Raw genomic sequence first — 7330 nt, forward strand, 5'->3', positions numbered from 1 at the left:
GTTAGATGTCATGGAAAACTACATTTCACTTTCGAAAATATTTCTTTCTTCTCTGATCCCGCCACCTACTTGATTTTTAAAATCTATCAAGTTTTTCCAAATTCCAAACGAAGATAATTTGACATCTCTTTACTTTGCAAAACGAAAAGAATGTCTTTTAAATTTTACTATAACTCTCGAATTTTCAAAATTTCCATTTAGTGTTTCACAAAGGGAAGTTATCCTTCAAATGTCACAATTTATCAATTTTTTAAATGAAGACCCTGACATTATAAACAAACAAAAATTTTGAACATCCTGAAAAATCTTCTTTACGATCTTAATCATATCGATACCGGTGATCGTGATCGAATCGGTATCTCGAATCAAAAGAAAATACATATTTATCATCTTTTTAATGATCTTCTAGATTTAGAAAAGGAAGAACGAAAACTAATTTCTGAATATGATTATATTTCGCTTAACGATCCTGATCTAATTAATATGGTCATTAAAACACTTACGATTTATTAACACGTACTTTATATAATGTATGTGTAGTTGACACGCAAGGGTAAGCTGGTGGTGGGAGCTAATTCTGAACTAAGATTGGAATTAATACAACATTTTCATGCTGGGACGGCTGGTGGACGTGCTAAAACAAGTTCTACTATCAAAAAGTTAGGAACTTGCTTCTATTGGGAAAAAAATTAGTAGGCATATCAGACAATTTGTGAGGAAATGCTCCACTTGTTAGAAGAATAAGTCAGACCTCAGTCCTTATCCAGGATTGTTACAGCTGCTTCCAATTCCGAATCGTATATGGGCAGAAATTTCTATGGACTTCATAGAAGGATTACCATTATCCGGGGGTAAATCAGTGATATTCGTGGTGGTAGATCGGCTAAGTAAATATGCACATTTCATGGCTTTGTCACACCCATTGACAGCAGTGCAGGTATCAGCTTGTTTCTTGGATCAAGTTTACCGATTACATGGGTTACCCGAAGTCATTATTAGTGACCGAGATAAGGTGTTCACAAGTACTTTTTGGAAGGAACTTTTTAAGCTGCTGAAGGTTGAGTTGCACTTGTCGATAGCTTACCATCTACAAACGTATGGTCAAACCGAAGTGGTTAATAAGTGCCTTGAGTATTACCTTCGTTTTATGACTGGTGATCGTCCAAAAGATTGGCTTAAATGGCTTGCACTCGCTGAATTTTGGTACAAGACACAATATCACTATTCCATCCACACCACACCATTCAAAATTGTATATGGTCAAAGTTCACCTATACCCGTGTTGTACACCCTAGGAACAAGTCTGGTGGATAAAGTAGATCGTTCTCTTGCTGCTCGAGAACAGGCTATTGTCATGTTAAAGTACCATTTGAAACGTTCACAATATCGGATGAAGCACTATGCAGGTATAAAGCGATCAGATCGTGAGTTGTCAGTAAATGATTGGGTTTATGTCAAGTTGCAGCCCTATCATCAAGCTACCTTAAGAGGAGATAGCTATAGTAAGTTAGCTCCGAAGTACTATGGGCCATTTCCAGTTATGGAACGCATTGGTGATGTTGCTTATCGGTTACAATTACCAGACACATCCCAGGTTCACCCAGTTATCCACGTTTCACAACTTAAAAGGCATAACGGTACCAGCTTGCCAACTATGGGAACACTGCCACACTTTGATAACAGAGGAATCATTGTCAACATTCCATTGAAGGTGCTGGATCACAAGTTAATGAAAAAAGGAAACAGGGATGCTGTGTATGTCTTGATTCAGTGGTTGAACAGCACAATCGAAGATGCCACATGTGAGTTAGCTCATAGGCGGATTATAAGGGGGGGCATGGGTGGGCCATGGTCTCCCCAAAAGTCTTTATATGTAATAATTATAGGGATTCTTACAAGTTCATCATATGGGTTTGTTGGTTTTGAACAAAAGTTAAGGATTTTTCAATTTCAATTGGTGAAGGTTCAAGTCCATTCTACACCTTTTTTTTTTTTTTTTTTTTTTTTTTTTTTTTTTTTGCTGCTTACAACAGTTAGTACTCCCTATCCCTAAGTATGATTATAATAAGGGTTAATATATTATATGTCAAATATAGATGAAAATGTTAGAAGTTAATAACATTTTAAATGGTATGTTTTGAAATTACTTTTAATTATGACCAAATAATACATTATACTCGTAACAAATAACTATATGATTTACATAGATACTGATCGTTGTTGATCTTATTCTCAATTGAAGATTTTTGTAATATTAGTTATAAATTTGAACTATCTATTGAATGAAAGATTAAAACAAATAATCTAATATGTCGTTAAATATTATAGGTTAATTATGCACTATACATGTAATCGAACAACGTAAAATGATATTTATTAACATAATATATCATTGGCCCCTCCAACAATTGTGTTCAAGATCCGCCACTGAGTTAGCTGAAGAAATGATGATGCGTTATCCCCACTTTGACCTAAATTCCTTTCATTCTTGAGGTCAAGAATGCTTTTAAGGAGGAGGGATTGTTATGGATTTAAATAAGAAGCACATGGATTGCACATGGACTGAATCACGTGATAGTCACATGTATTTTGTTAGTCCGTTAGCGTTAATAACGGAAGTCATAACAGTTAGGTCAGTTGTTAGTTACGTTGATATAATAGCTGAATTATTGTAATAGAGATTCATTCATTCAATTCAAGTTGTAATAAACTCTCTCTTTTCTATCAATAAACAATCAATCGGTTCAATTGATCTATTATATTCGATTGGGAAGCTGATTCTTCGATTCTAAGCTTCTAGGTCAAATATAAGTTCTTCTTCAATTCATTGGAATCTAGGAAGAACATAACATGGTCATCATGTTTGGTCCCCATACCCTACATCGTCGTGGAATTGGGTGTTATTGTTGTACTCACTTGTAAGTTCTAAGGTAATAATTTTCAATAAATTCTTAATATTCGTTATCGACTGATTGATTGGCGATCATTATTGTAGCATACATTTGTATATGTGTGTGTGTGTGTGTGTATAGAAATATTTAGTAGGAACTAGATTTAGGAGATTGATTCATCATGGTTGCTCATCTGATTGCTCTTGTTAAGTCAGTGCTTCTTTAGTCATAGCCACATACGATCTTTGTTCTATTTAAGTCACCAAAGATGGCACTTTTGAAAACTTCAATAAAGCAAACATAGAGTCTAAGTCTAAACTTAAGTACACTGATCACCAGTGGCTAAAATCATTAAGGAACATGGCAACCCTGACTTACTTAAAGGTAAATTCCAATTCGCTTTTGTAGTTATAGTTACATTATCGCAATGAACATGGCTACTCTGACTTGATAAAACATTAGTTAAATCATTGACTTAATATCTTTGCTGTCTTTTGTGCGCAATCACTTTAGTACTGATTTAAGTTATATTTTGATGGCATACAATGACTAATTACTTTTGCATGATACATGTTGTTTAGCGCTTTAAATTTTAATTTAGCACATTATACCTTTTAGTGTTTAGACTCTATAGCGGCCTTATTACGCGTGGTTCCAACATGCTCATTGATTGTAAATAATGTCAACTTACCTTAACATCAAAGTTATGAAACTAATCTGTTCTAGCTTCCTTGGTCATATTGATCTCTTTATACACCCATCCAGCAGATAATATAAAACTAACCATACGTTCTTTGTGAATTACACAAGTTTGACTTAGAAAATATGACAACTTAGAAATATGACAACTTAGAAAATTTGAATATCGGAATCAGTTGGAAGTTGCCACCTCTAAGTACTCTGGTAAACTGTATTATGAGGCAAGTTTGAAATCCATTGCTCGAGTTGCAGCTTCATGATCCTCAAAAAAAGTCGGAGTTAATTGTAGTTAGTCATTTAGTTAATTGTATTGATAGTTACTCATTTAGTTATATATGTAACATACTAATTAAATAAGGTTCTTACTTAGAGCAGACATCTTCAATAGGTCCATGAGTGACACGTACATTCAAGCACCTATGAACCATCCGAACCCAATGTCATGTAATCTGCCATTGTCAAAAAGTTGAAATAGAGAGCTTTCAGGTATTGATTTGCTTATACTTACTAAACCTGTGCTGTTCACGATTCAAACGATTAATTTTTCTTCGTTATCATTATCGAGATTTTAGGTCTTTATTAGATGTTACTGTTTTCATTTGGGCTTGAATAGGTCGTTTAATTCTCAAATTGATGGTGGCCTATCCTTCGATACATCTGAAATGGTAAAAACATTCGATCTGTTGAATTTTTTTAAACATGTTCATGTGATTGGAGTATTTGTTGTATTTCATGTTTGACCTTAAATTTTATGGGGAAAATTTAATTTAGTCACAATTATATGAGTCCTCACTATCATCTACTACATTCTCTAACATCAGTCATACGTAAGCGAAAAAAATTAGTCATATTTAGTCGATTTCGCTTTTACGTTTAAGGTTTATCGAAATCACTTTTCGCTTTTATCTTTAAGGTTTATGTTTTACGATCGATGATGATTTTGTTCTCAAATCCCATCGGCTAATTGTCAAACAATAAGGGATTGATATATCAGCTTTGACATCTGATATTATTTTCTTTATTTGAATATTAGGTTTTGATTTGACGTTGCTGTATTGATTAATTTTTATTTTACTTGCCAATAGTAGTTAAATACTCTCGCTCTGTTTTATCTTTGTTTAATAGGTTTTGTATGATTTTATCAGAATTTTAACCTTAGGAAGGGAAGGCTTGATCATTAGCTTGTGAGATAGAACTTATAATCTATCTTCTCCAAAGGCCTATGCGATAGAACTTATAATCTAAGGCATTGTTTTAATGTCGCCAATTTTTGAGGAAAAGGACTGTGGACTTATTGCATCCGTCGACAGAATTGTCATAAAATGGGTGGTTTTGTACCTTCAGATGGAAATGCATCGAAATATTCCCAGCTATATATTTATGATACAACAAATGAAGCATCAAACAGAAAAAAGGCAATAAGGTAATGGCTTTTTGTTATGCTTTGAAATTAAAAATTAATTCATTACATACACTTAATTCTACAATAAATAACTTTGTGACATTGATTTTTCAATTTCTTTTTTAAATTACAGTGAGAAAAACGAAAATCAACCAACTTCATGAAGAAACACACAAGATGTCGAGCTTATTAAGGAACTTATGGCAATGTTTGATGAGTGCAATCCACTTGTCAAAATTTATCGAATTGCATATGATCATTTTGAAGAAACTAGCTATAGTAACTTTAAAATCAAGTTAATTGCCAGGCGAAGCACTGATGGTCGTAACTACAACTTGCCAACTTTGATGAATTAGCGGTATTAATTGTAGGTGATATCGACTTGAATTTTGATAAGAGAGTTATAGTCATTGATAGTATGTCTCATGGGTTACAAAGAATTAGTGAGCTACACTCACAGTATTTGGCACTTCAATATCCTTTGTTGTTTGCTTATGCCGAAGACGGATATACGCCTGACATTTATGATAGAGACGTTGATGGTACAAAATGATGTTTTGGTTGGTGAGTTGGGCTAATATGCTAAAAGAAAGAACAATGATGAATAAAATTTTGACATAATTCTGCTGTTTTATTTTAATAATATAAAATATAATAATTTTCTTATATTAAATATTCAAATATAATTCCAACCATGATAATATAATTATAATTTTGTAATTACTAGTTTATAACTCGCGTTTTCGCGAGACTTGAAAGGAAAAAAAAAAGGGTCAATCACCAAAATACCCATTTTTTTGGACTTTTCTGAGCTGGTACCCAAAAAAAAAAAACCTTGACAAAATGCCCGCGCAAGGCGCAAGAGACCTTGCGACCTTGTGACTTGCGTCCTTGCGCCTTGCGTCCTTGCGTCCTTGTGTTAAAAAATTAGGTCAAATATAGAAATCAGACACCACATACACACACACACCCCGACACTCAGCTCTTGCGACCACTTTGCGACCGACGGCGATTACAAAGAACCTTGCACTTGCGACCCCCTTGCGACCCGTCTACCCTTGCGACCTTTCTTCTGAGACTCACCACATCACCACCACCACCACCACCATCGCCAGCACCACCGCCATCAGTACATCTCACCACCATTACCATCACCGCCTCCATTAGCATCACCATCACCACCACGATTGAGAAAAAGGAAGAGAAAAAAAACCGACAAAAAACGTGATCAAGATGTCACAAGAACAGGTAAGTGTTTCCTTTCAACTATCTCCGTTCGATTACTCCATTTCTATGTCGAAAATGATATATAATTTTTGTTGCACACCAAGTGTTCGATGAAATGCTTCAACGAGCTTGGTGATGCAAAACTCACTTATAGTGTTGCTAGATTTGTTAAAGTTACAGTATTTGGAAGCTAACATTTTATAAAAACTGGAACACGATTGTTTTAGGGCTTAAAACTAGAATCTGGTATAGGCGCAAGGAAAGTCTTGCGTCCTTGCGTTTGTCCGTAGTAGCTGGAGCAAGGCACGTCTTGCGTCCTTGCGCCTGTGTGATAAACGAGACGCAAGGTGCGACTTGCGTCCTTGCGCCTGTATTTTTTTTCTGAAAAACTGTCTGTTTCAGGGATATGTTGAGGCGAAGTTGACGATGAAGAATATGCTGAATGTTATACCTCAACTAAAGGCATCAATGACTGAGAATCAACAAAAAAATTTTAGGGGAACTTGTTTTGGTCCTTGGCTAGATCTTTCTTACACCGGCAATGATCCGGGCCTTGTACATGCAATGCTCCAAAGAAAGAGTGAGCGACCGATAGGAATAGATGAAAAGTACCCTGCTGATGATGAGGAAATATGGTTTAGTTTCCGTCCGAATTTCAAAATTAGATTTAGTAGGCGGGAATTTTGTCTCATCACAGGGTTTAAGTTTAGTCGTCGCACGGACATGGCACATTACATTCCCAGAAGTTATGATGTAGAAACACCACCGATTAGACGACGTTGTTTCCCAAATCGTAAAGATAATTCAAACATTACAATTACCGATATCCAAAAGCTTTTATATGATGGTGCTGATTTTGTGGTTAGTGATGATGATGTCGTGCGACTAGCCATTATTTTGATTGTGGAGAGAGCGTTTATGGGTAAGCAAGGGATTCATGTGGTGAGCAAAAAATACCTATGGCTAGTCGAAGACTTTGCTAAATTGAATGACTACCCGTGGGGTAATCGTATTTGGGATGCCACTTACCCCGTAGTTAAAGATGGATTTCAAGCTCGGGAAAGTCAGTTAGAGGTGGGAAAGGGTTATACTTTGGTCGGTTTTATGTGGT

The 7330-nt window shown here is 35.3% G+C and overlaps 1 long non-coding RNA gene across 1 annotated transcript; it reads left to right on the forward strand.

Moving 5' to 3' along the window:
• The first annotated feature begins 2705 nt into the window (after positions 1–2705).
• Positions 2706–5615, forward strand: LOC139872564 (uncharacterized). The gene is made up of 5 exons (XR_011767087.1): positions 2706–2930; positions 3966–4076; positions 4204–4255; positions 4736–5013; positions 5126–5615. It is a non-coding gene; the product is annotated as an uncharacterized lncRNA (long non-coding RNA).
• Positions 5616–7330: the final 1715 nt, after the last annotated feature.

The sequence above is a fragment of the Rutidosis leptorrhynchoides genome, chromosome 10 (assembly GCF_046630445.1).
Source record: "Rutidosis leptorrhynchoides isolate AG116_Rl617_1_P2 chromosome 10, CSIRO_AGI_Rlap_v1, whole genome shotgun sequence".
In the NCBI taxonomy this organism is placed as follows: Eukaryota; Viridiplantae; Streptophyta; class Magnoliopsida; order Asterales; family Asteraceae; genus Rutidosis; species Rutidosis leptorrhynchoides.